This window comes from Pseudophryne corroboree, chromosome 5, assembly GCF_028390025.1.
Source record: "Pseudophryne corroboree isolate aPseCor3 chromosome 5, aPseCor3.hap2, whole genome shotgun sequence".
NCBI classification, from domain to species: domain Eukaryota; kingdom Metazoa; phylum Chordata; class Amphibia; order Anura; family Myobatrachidae; genus Pseudophryne; species Pseudophryne corroboree.
In genome coordinates, this window is record NC_086448.1 from 785,582,946 (window position 1) to 785,598,056 (window position 15,111).

Here is a 15,111-nt window from a genome sequence, read left to right on the forward strand (position 1 = left end):
TACTAGACGTGGTCAGGGCCCTAAAAATATATATATATATATATAGTTAGGACGGCTGGAGTCAGAAAGTCTGACTTGCTGTTTATACTGTATACACCCAACAAGCTGGGTGCTCATGCTTCTAAGCAGTCTATTGCACGCTGGATTTGTAGTACAATTCAGCTTGCACATTCTGTGGCAGGCCTGCCACAGACGAAATATGTAGATGCCCATTCCACAAGGAAGGTGGGCTCATCCTGGGCGGCTGCCCGAGGAGTCTCGGCATTACAACTTTGCCGAGCAGCTACGTGGTCAGGGGAGAACACATTTGTAAAATTTTACAAATTTTGATACTCTGGCTAAGGAGGACCTGGAGTTCTCTCATTCGGTGCTGCAGAGTCATCCGCACTCTCCCGCCCGTTTGGGAGCTTTGGTATAATCCCCATGGTCCTGACGGAGTCCCCAGCATCCACTAGGACGTTAGAGAAAATAAGAATTTACTTACCGATAATTCTATTTCTCGTAGTCCGTAGTGGATGCTGGGCGCCCATCCCAAGTGCGGATTGTCTGCAATGCTTGTACATAGTTATTGTTACAAAAATCGGGTTATTACTATTGTTGTGAGCCATCTTTTCGGAGGCTACTTCGTTTTGTTATCATACTGTTAACTGGGTTCAGATCACAAGTTGTACGGTGTGATTGGTGTGGCTGGTATGAGTCTTACCCGGGATTCAAGATCCTTCCTTATTGTGTACGCTCGTCCGGGCACAGTACCTAACTGAGGCTTGGAGGAGGGTCATGGGGGGAGGAGCCAGTACACACCATGTGACCTAAAAAGCTTTTTAGATGTGCCCTGTCTCCTGCGGAGCCCGCTATTCCCCATGGTCCTGACGGAGTCCCCAGCATCCACTACGGACTACGAGAAATAGAATTATCGGTAAGTAAATTCTTATTTTTATAGAATAAAAAAAAAAACACCACACAAGTGAAGTCACACGACGAGTGTTTAACTTTTTCAGGCAATCACAATATAGTATACTACTAACTATACTGGTGGTCAGTGTGGTCAGGTCACTGGTCAGTCACACTGGCAGTGGCACTCCTGCAGCAAAAGTGTGCACTGTTTAATTTTAATATAATATGTACTCCTGGCTCCTGCTATAACCTATAACTGGCACTGCAGTGCTCCCCAGTCTCCCCCACAATTATAAGCTGTGTGAGCTGAGCACAGTCAGATATATATACATAGATGATGCAGCACACTGGGCTGAGCAGTGCACACAGATATGGTATGTGACTGAGTCACTGTGTGTATCGTTTTTTTCAGGCAGAGAACGGATATATTAAATAAAACTGCACTGTCTGGTGGTCACTGTGGTCAGTCACTAGTAAACTCTGCACTCTCTACACTTCTACAGTACTCCTAAGCTCCAGTAAATCAGGTCAATCTCTCTCTCTCTCTTCTAATCTAAATGGAGAGGACGCCAGCCACGTCCTCTCCCTATCAATCTCAATGCACGTGTGAAAATGGCGGCGACGCGCGGCTCCTTATATAGAATCCGAGTCTCGCGAGAATCCGACAGCGTCATGATGACGTTCGGGCGCGCTCGGGTTAACCGAGCAAGGCGGGAGGATCCGAGTCTGCTCGGACCCGTGAAAAAAACCATGAAGTTCGGGCGGGTTCGGATTCAGAGAAACCGAACCCGCTCATCTCTAATATATATATATATATATATATATACACACACACACACACACACACACACACACACACACACACACACACACACACACACACACACACACACACACACACACACCCATATAGTGCTTCTCAGTCTGTTGGGTTGGTATGCATTTTTTTATTTTCCCACTTCTGGATGCCTACTGGACAATAGACCAACTGGCACCAGGGACAAGGTGAGTATGTAACAGTGGGTGTTAGTGTGAGTGTGTATTAAAGGACTACAACAATCGGTGTGTGTACTTTGCTTATTTTAATATTTCCTTAACAGGTGGACTATGGGTATCAGTGTGCCATTAATGCCCGAGATTGCTGGCACTTATGGTTCTCCAAGTGCTAATAAGCAGGGCAGGCTTGCTGGGACCTGTAGTCTCACTGGCAGTACGGATGGTGTAATGGTTAGCATTACTGCCTCACAGCACTGAGGTCATGGGTTCAATTCCCTCCATGGCCCTAACTGTGTGGAGTTTGTATATTCTCCCCGTACTTGCGTGGGTTTCCTCCAGGTACTCCGGTTTCCTCCCACAATCCAAAATATACTGGTAGGTTAATTGGCTCCCAACCAAAAAATTAACCGTAGCGTGAATGTGTGGGTTCCGGTATGAAAGATAGATAGTGTCTAGTTAGACAGTCAATAGATAGACACCATATGTTAGACAGACATTAGGTCGACAGGGTCAAAAGGTAGACATGGAAAAGGTCGACAGGTCAAAAGGTCGACAGGGTCAAAAGATCGACATGAAAATGGTCGACATGAAAAAGGTAGACACCATGTTTTTTGCATTTTTGTGCTTTGTGTGGATAGTTTTGTCATCTGGCACCCCAAATGCAGAAAGGCGTACCCTCGCGGGGCTCGCTTCGCTCGCCACGCTTCGGGCACGGTGGCTCGCTGCGCTCGCCACAAGGTTTATAACCAACTCTATGCCGACATGGATAGAGAAAGTATGAAATAATCCAAAAACATGTTAAATAAAAAAAACACATTTGTCTATCTTTTTTATGTCGACAATCATCATGTCGACCTTTTGACCATGTCGACCGTTTGGCCTGTCGACCATTTCCATGTCGACCTTTTCACCCTGTCGACCTTTTGACCCTGTCGACCTAATGTCTGTCTAATATATGGTGTCTATCTATTGACTGTCTAACTAGACACTGTCTATCTACTAAACGGATAGGGAATGTGTGTATGTGTACATGTGGTAAGGAATATAGACTGTACGCTCCACTGGGGGCAGGGACTGATGTGAATGGAAATTATTCTCTGTAAAGCGCTGCGGAATATGTGTGCGCTATATAAATAACTGGTCATATTACTTTAAGAGGGTGATTCAGAGCTGATCATAGTTGTGCTAAAATTAGCACATCTATGATCAGATTCTCTGACATGTGGGAGGACGCCCAGCACATGCCAGGCCCTACCCCTCCCCCTCCCTCCCCCAGGTGCGAAAGTATCGTACGGCGGTGATGCTTTTGCACCCGCCGAGTAGCTCTCTACCTGTGCAGCCTAGCACATTTTGGGTCACAGCGACTGCGTGTGACATCACCCAGCCACCGTGGCCTGCCCCAGCAACGGTGTGGACACGCCTGCATTGTCCAGATCGCGTCCCCCTTAACGCCATTGGCACGCCCCTTCCCGCCCCGCGACCGCCTCTGCCTGTCAATCAGGAAGAGGCAATTGGACCAGTGATCTCACTGGGTGCGCGAGCCCACTCCACAAAGGGCACCGTTGCAGCGATCACCTCTGAATTAGACCCTAAATCTGATCTTGACTGTTATCAACCTTGCAACCACCGCCCTAGGGATACTCATGGACGTAGCTGTAGTGGGTGCAAGAGGTGCCATTGCTTAGGGGCCCAGAGGCTTACGGGAGCTTGGACCCAGGTTATAAAGTTGCATACCAATTTCCTATAATTGCCTACTAAGCAATTGGGTCTGATCCACCGCCCAGAATTGTGTGACATTCCATTTTCAGTGACAGTTGTGTGTAGTGGATGTTGTAATGTAAGGGGACACGGTAATGTGGAATAATATGAACTGGAGGGCACTGTAATGTGTTGTAATATGTTCATTGTAACGTGAAGAGCACTATAATGTTACATAATGGAGTACTGTAATGTGGCACAGTATGACATGGAGGCATAATAGTGTGGCATAATATGACCTAGGGTATTGTAAACTGGCATAATTTGAACTGGACGGCACTCTAAATTGTCACAGTATTAAGTGGGGCACTGTAATGCAGCACAATGTGAAATGGAGGCACTATAGTGTGTCATAATATGAACTGGAGGCACTGTATGTTATCATGTGAATTGGGGGTACTGTGTGGCATAATATGTACTGGCAGCCTTACAGTGTGACATCATGTAAACTAGGGAATTATAAGTAAGAATAAATCAACATTAACCATATTCTAGTCCACATCTCATCAGGAATGCAAGTAGCAAGTGTGATGACAGTCCTTTTGTCAACATATTGGCAATATTTTCTTCACTTGCAACATATTTCACATTGACGGACTTGTTTTCCACCAACTCACAAATGAAATGATGTCTTATAGCAATGTGCTTAAACTGTCCATGATGCTTAGTGCTACAAGAAAGATCAATTGCTCCCTTGTTATCACACTTTATGTTGATGATCTCACTGTGGTAAACAAGACCTAATTTGCATAAAGTCTCTCTTATTTAAAGCGCTTCTTTTGAAGTTTCTGTGAGCGCCATGTACTGCCTCTGTTGTAGAAAAAGTAACTGTGGGTTGTTTCCTACTCGCTGAACTTACGGCTGCGCCTGCCAGTGCAAACAGGTATCCAGTATAAGAACCTCTATCATCCTCATCTGATCCCCAGTTGGCATCACAGAATACGTTTTAAGCTGGTATCTGATGATCTTGTAAATTTCAACTTTAGTGAACTTGTACCTTTGAGGTACCTTGGTATTCTCTTCACTGCAATACAGTGTTGTCTCCCAGGGTTATATGCGAACTGGCTTGGTGACATGGCCTTGACCCTCTTTGTACTTTTATCAATGGGAGTACTTACTGGTTTTGCATCTGTCATTCTGTACTTGGAAATTATTGCAAGGCCTAGATCTTTCAACTTGAATTTTTGTTTAAGCTGGTGCTTGACATCAGTGATGTGATCTTCTTGACCTGCCAAAAGTAAATCATCCACATAGACAGCTATGATGACCAATTTTTCTTTGATGATTTTGTGGTATAGGCAGTGATCAGTCTCTGACAACAAAGTTCATTCCTAGTAACGCTGCATCCAACTTTAAATACCAGCAACAACGACTTTGCTCGAGGCCGTATAGCGACTTCTTTAAGAGACAAACTTTCCCAGTTTGGAATGTGTCCATATGATAATGTTCAGGTGGTTCCATATAAATTTCCTCAACCAATTCTCCATTTAGGAATGCGAAATCAAAGTCTAGCTGATATAACAGCATACTGTTATCATTTAGTGCTGACAGTTATGTATCAATTGCTGACTTCCACTCTGTCCAATCACTGCTTGACTTTGCTTCCTGTATGTTTTGAGGTTCACAGTAAGCTATGTTTGCATACTGCTCACTGTATATCTTGGCTGGAACACCTTTGTTGCTCCTCGTGGAACTTCTGTTCTCTGACTTTGACACTCTCAGATTCAGACACGCTTTCTGCTGCCTGTACATCCAATAATACATTTTATTGTTGCTCCACTGCTCCAGTTAGTGGCACTGTCTCGTAGGATACCACATCTCTGGATTTAAGAAGACGTTTACTTGTAACATCCCAAAGTCTGTATCCTTCGCTTTCGTCACAGTATCCGAGTATTATACATCCTATGGATTTTGGATCTAGCTTTCTCCTTTTTTCCTTTGGTATATGTGCAAAAGTTTTGCTTCCGAAAACACGAAGATGACTGACACTTGGCTTTTTTCTGGACCAAGCCTCCAGTGGCGTTTTACCTTTGACGGCCACTGTAGGTGAACGATTCTTTAGGTATACTGCTTCTGCCCAAAACTTATTTTCCAGGTCAGCATCACTTAACATAGTTTGTGCTCTTTCAACAATTGTGCGGTTTGTCTGCTCACTCACGCCATTATGTTCCGTTGTGTAGGCAATTGTTAGCTGATGCTTTATGCATATTTCCTAAGGAATGCGGCTAAGACTTCGGGGGTCATTCTGACCTGATCGTAGGTGTGCTAAATTTAGCACAGCTACAATCATCTTCCCTGACATGTGGGGGGATGCCCAGCACATGGCTAGTCCGCCCCGCATGTCAGGCTGCCCCCCCCCCCCACAAGTACAAAAGCATCGCACAGCGACAATGCTTTTGTACTTGTAGAGTAACTCCCAGCCAGCGCAGCTCCTGCGGCTGGCAGGGAGTTAGTTGTCGCTGCCCGGGTTGCAGCGGCTGCGTGTGATGTCATGCAGCCACTGCGGCCCGTCCCCCCGCCCACAACATGGTGGCCAAACGCCACCATGCCGCCCCCTCCCGCCCAGCGAATGCCTCTGCCTGTCAATCAGGCAGAGGCGATCACTGGGCTACGACAGCCGTCGGCTGTCAGCCATGCACCGGCGCACCGCGGCGCCGGTGCATGCGCAGTTCCGACCTACTCGGCTGCTGTGCAAAAACCCACAGCACCGATCAGGTCGGAATGACCCCCTTTGTTATCATACTCTCCACCGTTGTCTGATCTCAGGATCTTTAGTTTCAGACCTGTCTGATTCTCCACCAGGTTTTTGTACTCCACAGTTTTGTTGACAACTTCACTCTTCTCCTTAAGAAAGTACACGTGTGTCATTCTTGTGGCGTCATCAATGAGAGTCATGAAATACATGTAGCCACTGATTGATTCTTCCTCCATTGGTCCACACACGTCTGTGTGCACTAGAGCTAGCGGTGTCTCTGCTCTACTAACTGACTTTGGAAATGGGTTGCGAGTTTGCTTGCCTTTTATGCAACTCTCACACATGGGTCTTTCAGCGTTGCTCACGGTGATCCCTGTTACCATTTTATCTAGCAGTTTCTGGACGTTGTCATAACCAAGATTACCCAATCGTTTGTGCCACAGCTCCATTGACTGTTTTTCCTCAGTAGCCATCATTGCTGTACACTCCTCAGTGTCCAGGACATATAGTTGGTTGCACCGGGTTGCTGAAGCAATAACAGTCCCTCTTTTATTCTGTACCATACACTTGCCCTTCTGAAATTGGACTTTGTAGCCTTTTTTCTCTAGGACACTGATAGCAATGAGATTACTTCCTAAATCAGGCAAGTACAACACATCTTGGATATCTGTAGTAACTGTCTCACCTCCAATACTTAAACGTACTGTGATTGTCCCAGCTTGTAATGCAGTAAGGGCCTTATTTCCAATCCCTGTAACTGTAGTGGGAACACACGGTGTTAAAGAATTGAACCAATGTTTATTGCAACTGAAATGTCTAGTGGCCCCCGAGTCCATGTACCAGCAATCCTTCCTGTGACTGTCTGCTACATTCAGAGCTGACTCGTTTGGCTTGTCACGCTGATTCTGCGCACCACTGGAATTTCTCATCTTGGAATCTGAAGCTTTATGTCTATCTTCTGACATACAAAACACTTGAATTTGTGCTTTCTGCCCTTTGTGATCAAGGCAGATCCCACAGCTATGGTCTCGACAGGAATACGTTCTTGGAACTGCAGCAACTTGGATCTTAAAATCTCCATTGTCAGTTTAGTGTCGTTTGATTCTAATGCAACCACCAAAAAATCATATTCTGGCGTCAGATTCTGTAAGATAGCTATTGTGACCTCTACCTCATCCACCTGTGCCCCCACAGATGCCAACTGCTGAGCTATCGACAATAACTTGTAATGTAATCGTTCATGTCCTTGCAGGCACTCAGTTTCGTTCCATATAGCATATGTCTTAAACTTATCCTTCTCATTAGACCTTTATCTTCATATGCATTTTGCAGGGCTGTCCACATGTCCTTAGCTGACACTTTCCCACTGACTATTGAATAGACATGCTGCTCCACAGCTAAACCTATCATCCCAATGGCTCTGTCTACGTCATCTGGGTTTGGACCTGCTCCCGGGTCTATAGTAACCTTACACAACTTTTCCCACTTAAGCTGCATCTCCTTGGCAAACTTCCATGTGGCATAGTTCTCTGAACCTTTCAGCTTACCAAAGCTCATGCTGTGTCGTGTGCTATACATCCTTTCTGCCCTTGTATAAAATGTCACTTTAAACTGTGTCACTGTGCTTATTCAACAGCACTCAGGAGGGTTAATCTTCAAGTACATACGGTTCTGGGCATGGGACTGGGCCCATAATCTGTTTGCAGAGTGTTCTGGGCTATATGGTGCAGTGACGTTGTCACAACTGAGGGTTGAGGCTGACCTGGGGAGGCCTCAGTTGTAGGGGCTGGAGTGTAAGTGAACCGGGCTGGTTGGATAAGGTTCTTAGACATGCAGAGGATTAGGCACCAAAGCCAGAAGGCGTGACGAAGACAACATGGTAAAATAAAGTCTGTTTATTAAAACACACAGTTCTGATACACCAAGGCAGTTCAGGTAATTCAACGGTAGATTGTGCAATGCAAACAACAGTACAGTTCCTTTAGCACAGTGGTAGAAACATGCTGTGGCAATATAGAATGAGTTGGTATAAAGTCACTGCAAGACCCGGAGATGTAATGTCCGTTGGCCACAACTAACCACTGTAGAGGGAAACAAGCATGTACTGACCAGCAGGTTATACTCTGGGAGCTGGAGTTGAGATACTGTAGATGCACAGAAGTTGAGAAGAACAAAGGAGAACTGCCGGGGATGCCGGATGGAACCGGAGTCCGGACCAGAGGGGAAGGTGTAGCAGAACTCACCGACGATGTTAGAGTCCGATGGTGAGTACCGATGGAGATGAATATCGATGGTGAAGAATATCGATGAAGCTGGAGATCAATGGCGGAACACCGATGGAGCTAGGGATCGATGGCGAAACACCGATGGAGCTGGAGATCGATGGCGGAACACCGATGTAGCTGGAGATCGATGGCGGAACACCAATGTAACTGGAGATCGATGGCGGAACGCCGATGTAGCTGGAGATCGATGGCGGAACGCCGATGTAGCTGGAGATCGATGGCGGAACACCGATGTAGCTGGAGAGCTGCAAACAATGGGAGTGGAGAGATACCAAACACTGCTGGAAGCGGAACAGAGTCCAACGCTGGAAGCTGAAAGCCGATGTAGGTATCACAGCAGATAACCAAGGAGCAGAGCTGGAACAACGGAAGTCAGGCTGCACCGCAAGCTGGTAACCGGTGCGGGTCTCTAAGTGGAGCTGAATCACAGGAGCTGGAATACCTGGAGACTCGAACTGTAGATTCCACAGACAGGAGAGACATGTGTACAAGGTTTGACAACCAAAGCACTGACTATTATCCAGCCCTGGAGCAGGATATTTATCCCAGCTGGTGAGCAGAGATTTGCTGGATAATTAGGCAGAGTCCAGAGTGCAGCTGCTGGGTAATCAGGCAGAGTCCAGAGTGCAGCTGATAGGCTGTAAAGCAACATGTGATGAATCCAAACATGGCTGCGCCCATGTTTGAATCTGGAGGGAAAGTCTGTTTGAACTTTAGCATGTGAGAGACTGAGGCCATGTTACACAGCGTGCTGCACGCAGACAGCGCAGGTGGAATCCAGGCTTGGAGCGCTGGGCCAGTCTCAGGAGACATTTGGAAGGTAAGAAATGGTGAGGAATTACCCGGATCGTGACAGACGTCAGTCCACACACTTACTACAATATTCAACTACCCCAACAGCAAGTTGGGTGATAAGTCTCGCCGCCGGGGGCTATCTAATTAGCCCCGATAAGCCGGCGCATGCTGCGGCTTATCTGGGATTTTGTTTCACCTACCTCCGGCAGGCAAAGCAATATCCCCAATACTAGAGATGTGCACCGGAAATTTTTCGGGTTTTGTGTTTTGGTTTTGTGTTCGGTTCCGCGGCCGTGTTTTGGGTTCGAACCCGTTTTGGCAAAACCTCACCGAATTTTTTTTGTCGGATTCGGGTGTTTTTTTTCAAAAAACCATAAAAAACAGCTTAAATCAAAGAATTTGGGGGTCATTTTGATCCCAAAGTATTATTAACCTCAATAACCATAATTTCCACTCATTTTCAGTCTATTCTGAACACCTCACACCTCACAATATTATTTTTAGTCCTAAAATTTGCATCGAGGTCGCTGGATGACTAAGCTCAGCGACCCAAGTGGCCGACACAAACACCTTGCCCATCTAGGAGTGTCACTGCAGTGTCACGCAGGATGGCCCTTCCAAAAAACACTCCCCAAACAGCACATGACGCAAAGAAAAAAAGAGGCGCAATGAGGTAGCTGTGTGACTAAGCTCAGCGACCCAAGTGGCCGACACAAACACCTGGCCCATCTAGGAGTGGCACTGCAGTGTCAGGCAGGATGGCCCTTCCAAAAAACACTCCCCAAACAGCACATGACGCAAAGAAAAATGAAAGATAAAAGAGGTGCAAGATGGAATTGTCCTTGGGCCCTCCCACCCACCCTTATGTTGTATAAACAGGACATGCACACTTTAACCAACCCATCATTTCAGTGACAGGGTCTGCCACACGACTGTGACTGAAATGACGGGTTGGTTTGGACCCCCACCAAAAAAGAAGCAATTAATCTCTCCTTGCACAAACTGGCTCTACAGAGGCAAGATGTCCACCTCATCATCATCCTCCGATTCATCACCGTGTACATCCCCCTCCTCACAGATTATCAATTCGTCCCCACTGGAATCCACCATCACAGCTCCCTGTGTACTTTGTGGAGGCAATTGCTGCTGGTGAATGTCTCCATGGAGGAATTGATTATAATTCATTTTAATGAACATCATCTTCTCCACATTTTCTGGAAGTAACCTTGTACGCCGATTGCTGACAAGGTGAGCGGCGGCACTAAACACTCTTTCGGAGTACACACTTGTGGGAGGGCAACTTAGGTAGAATAAAGCCAGTTTGTGCAAGGGCCTCCAAATTGCCTCTTTTTCCTGCCAGTATACGTACGGACTGTCTGACATGCCTACTTGGATGCGGTCACTCATATAATCCTCCACCATTCTTTCAATGGTGAGAGAATCATATGCAGTGACAGTAGACGACATGTCCGTAATCGTTGTCAGGTCCTTCAGTCCGGACCAGATGTCAGCATCAGCAGTCGCTCCAGACTGCCCTGCATCACCGCCAGCGGGTGGGCTCGGAATTCTGAGCCTTTTCCTCGCACCCCCAGTTGCGGGAGAATGTGAAGGAGGAGATGTTGACAGGTCGCGTTCCGCTTGACTTGACAATTTTCTCACCAGCAGTTCTTTGAACCCCTGCAGACTTGTGTCTGCCGGAAAGAGAGATCCAAGGTAGGTTTTAAATCTAGGATCGAGCACGGTGGCCAAAATGTAGTGCTCTGATTTCAACAGATTGACCACCCGTGAATCCTTGTTAAGCGAATTAAGGGCTCCATCCACAAGTCCCACATGCCTAGCGGAATCGCTCAGTGTTAGCTCCTCCTTCAATGTCTCCAGCTTCTTCTGCAAAAGCCTGATGAGGGGAATGACCTGACTCAGGCTGGCAGTGTCTGAACTGACTTCACGTGTGGCAAGTTCAAAAGGTTGCAGAACCTTGCACAACGTTGAAATCATTCTCCACTGCGCTTGAGACAGGTGCATTCCACCTCCTATATCGTGGTCAGTTGTATAGGCTTGGATGGCCTTTTGCTGCTCCTCCAACCTCTGAAGCATATAGAGGGTTGAATTCCACCTCGTTACCACTTCTTGCTCCAAATGATGGCAGGGCAGGTTCAGGCGTTTTTGTTGCTCCAGTCTTCTGTACGTGGTGCCTGTACGCCGAAAGTGTCCCGCAATTCTTCTGTCCACCGACAGCATCTCTTGCACGCCCCTCTCGTTTTTTTAATAATTCTGCACCACCAAATTCAAGGTATGTGCAAAACATGGGACGTGCTGGAATTTGCCCATATTTAATGCACACACAATATTGCTGGCGTTGTCCGATGCCACAAATCCACAGGAGAGTTTAATTGGGGTAAGCCATTCTGCGATGATCTTCCTCAGTTGCCGTAAGAGGTTTTTAGCTGTGTGCGTATTCTGGAAAGCGGTGATACAAAGCGTAGCCTGCCTAGGAAAGAGTTGGCGTTTGCGAGATGCTGCTACTGGTACCGCCGCTGCTGTTCTTGCGGCGGGAGTCAAGACATCTACCCAGTGGGCTGTCACAGTCATATAGTCCTGAGTCTGCCCTGCTCCACTTGTCCACATGTCCGTGGTTAAGTGGACATTGGGTACAACTGCATTTTTTAGGACACTGGTGAGTCTTTTTCTGAGGTCTGTGTACATTTTCGGTATCGCCTGCCTAGAGAAATGGAACCTAGATGGTATTTGGTACCGGGGACACAGTACCTCAATCAAGTCTATAGTTGGCTCTGCAGTAATGATGGATACCGGAACCACGTTTCTCACCGCCCAGGATGCCAAGGCCTCAGTTATCCGCTTTGCAGCAGGATGACTGCTGTGATATTTCATCTTCCTCGCAAAGGACTGTTGGACAGTCAATTGCTTGGTGGAAGTAGTAAAAGTCGTCTTACGACTTCCCCTCTGGGATGACCATCGACTCCCAGCAGTAACAGCAGCGCCAGCAGCAGTAGGCATTACACGCAAGGATGCATCGGAGGAATCCCAGGCAGGAGAGGACTCGTCAGAATTGCCAGTGACATGGCCTGCAGGACTATTGGCATTCCTGGGGAAGGAGGAAATTGACACTGAGGGAGTTGGTGGGGTGGTTTGCATGAGCTTGGTTACAAGAGGAAGGGATTTACTGGTCAGTGGACTGCTTCCGCTGTCGCCCAAAGTTTTTGAACTTGTCACTGACTTATGATGAATGCGCTGCAGGTGACGTATAAGGGAGGATGTTCCGAGGTGGTTAACGTCCTTACCCCTACTTATTACAGCTTGACAAAGGCAACACACGGCTTGACAAATGTTGTCCGCATTTCTGTTGAAATACTTCCACACCGAAGAGCTGATTTTTTTGGTATTTTCACCAGGCATGTCAATGGCCATATTCCTCCCACGGACAACAGGTGTCTCCCCGGGTGCCTGACTTAAACAAACCACCTCACCATCAGAATCCTCCTGGTCAATTTCCTCCCCAGCGCCAGCAACACCCATATCCTCCTCATCCTGGTGTACTTCAACACTGACATCTTCAATCTGACTATCAGGAACTGGACTGCGGGTGCTCCTTCCAGCACTTGCAGGGGGCGTGCAAATGGTGGAAGGCGCATGCTCTTCACGTCCAGTGTTGGGAAGGTCAGGCATCGCAACCGACACAATTGGACTCTCCTTGTGGATTTGTGATTTCGAAGAACGCACAGTTCTTTGCTGTGCTTTTGCCAGCTTAAGTCTTTTCATTTTTCTAGCGAGAGGCTGAGTGCTTCCATCCTCATGTGAAGCTGAACCACTAGCCATGAACATAGGCCAGGGCCTCAGCCGTTCCTTGCCACTCCGTGTGGTAAATGGCATATTGGCAAGTTTACGCTTCTCCTCCGACGATTTTATTTTAGATTTTTGAGTCCTTTTTTTTACTGATATTTGGTGTTTTGGATTTTACATGCTCTGTACTATGACATTGGGCATCGGCCTTGGCAGACGACGTTGATGGCATTTCATCGTCTCGGCCATGACTAGTGGCAGCAGCTTCAGCACGAGGTGGAAGTCGATCTTGATCTTTCCCTATTTTTGGAACCTCAACATTTTTGTTCTCCATATTTTAATAGGCACAACTAAAAGGCACCTCAGGTAAACAATGGAGATGGATGGATACTAGTATACTTATGGATGACGAGTGACTGCCGACACAGAGGTAGCTACAGCCGTGGACTACCGTACTGCGTCTGCTAGTATAGACTGGATGATAATGATATAAAAAATATATATATCACTACTGCAGGACAGGTATATATTATATAATGACGGACCTGCTGGACACTGTCAGCAGACTCCTAAACTACTAGTATGAAGAAGATAGAAAAAAAAAAACCCACCACAGGTAGGTATACAATTATGGACGAGCACTGCCGACACAGAGGTAGCTACAGCCGTGGACTACCGTACTGCGTCTGCTAGTATAGACTGGATGATAATGATATAAAAAATATATATATATCACTACTGCAGGACAGGTATATATTATATAATGACGGACCTGCTGGACACTGTCAGCAGACTCCTAAACTACTAGTATGAAGAAGATAGAAAAAAAAACCCACCACAGGTAGGTATACAATTATGGACGAGCACTGCCGACACAGAGGTAGCTACAGCCGTGGACTTCCGTACTGCATCTGCTAGTATAGACTGGATGATGATATAAAAAATATATATATATCACTACTGCAGGACAGGTATATATTATATAATGACGGACCTGCTGGACACTGTCAGCAGACTCCTAAACTACTAGTATGAAGAAGATAGAAAAAAAAAAACCACCACAGGTAGGTATACAATTATGGACGAGCACTGCCGACACAGAGGTAGCTACAGCCGTGGACTACCGTACTGCGTCTGCTAGTATAGACTGGATGATAATGATATAAAAAATATATATATATCACTACTGCAGGACAGGTATATATTATATAATGACGGACCTGCTGGACACTGTCAGCAGACTCCTAAACTACTAGTATGAAGAAGATAGAAAAAAAAAACCCACCACAGGTAGGTATACAATTATGGACGAGCGACTGCCGACACAGAGGTAGCTACAGCCGTGGACTACCGTACTGCGTCTGCTAGTATAGACTGGATGATGATATAAAAAATATATATATATCACTACTGCAGGACAGGTATATATTATATAATGACGGACCTGCTGGACACTGTCAGCAGACTCCTAAACTACTAGTATGAAGAAGATAGAAAAAAAAAAACCCACCACAGGTAGGTATACAATTATGGACGAGCACTGCCGACACAGAGGTAGCTACAGCCGTGGACTACCGTACTGCGTCTGCTAGTATAGACTGGATGATAATGATATAAAAAATATATATATATCACTACTGCAGGTATATATTATAATATAATGAATGACGGACCTGCTGGACACTGTCTGTCAGCAGAATGCGTTTATAGAATAAAAAAAAAAAACACCACACGAGTGTTTAACTTTTTCAGGCAGACAATATACTGGTGGTCACTGGTCAGTCACACTGGCAGCAAAAGTGTGCACTGTTATGTACTCCTGCTATAACTGCTCCCCAGTCTCCCCCACAATTAAGCTGTGTGAGCAGTGAGCACTCAGCACAGTCAGAT

General features: G+C 46.3%; 1 long non-coding RNA gene across 1 annotated transcript in view; it reads left to right on the forward strand.

Annotated features, from left to right (window-relative positions):
- LOC134928535 (uncharacterized) overlaps positions 1–15,111 on the forward strand; it is a 411,940-nt gene that overhangs the window by 126,535 nt on the left and 270,294 nt on the right. The window lies entirely within an intron of this gene.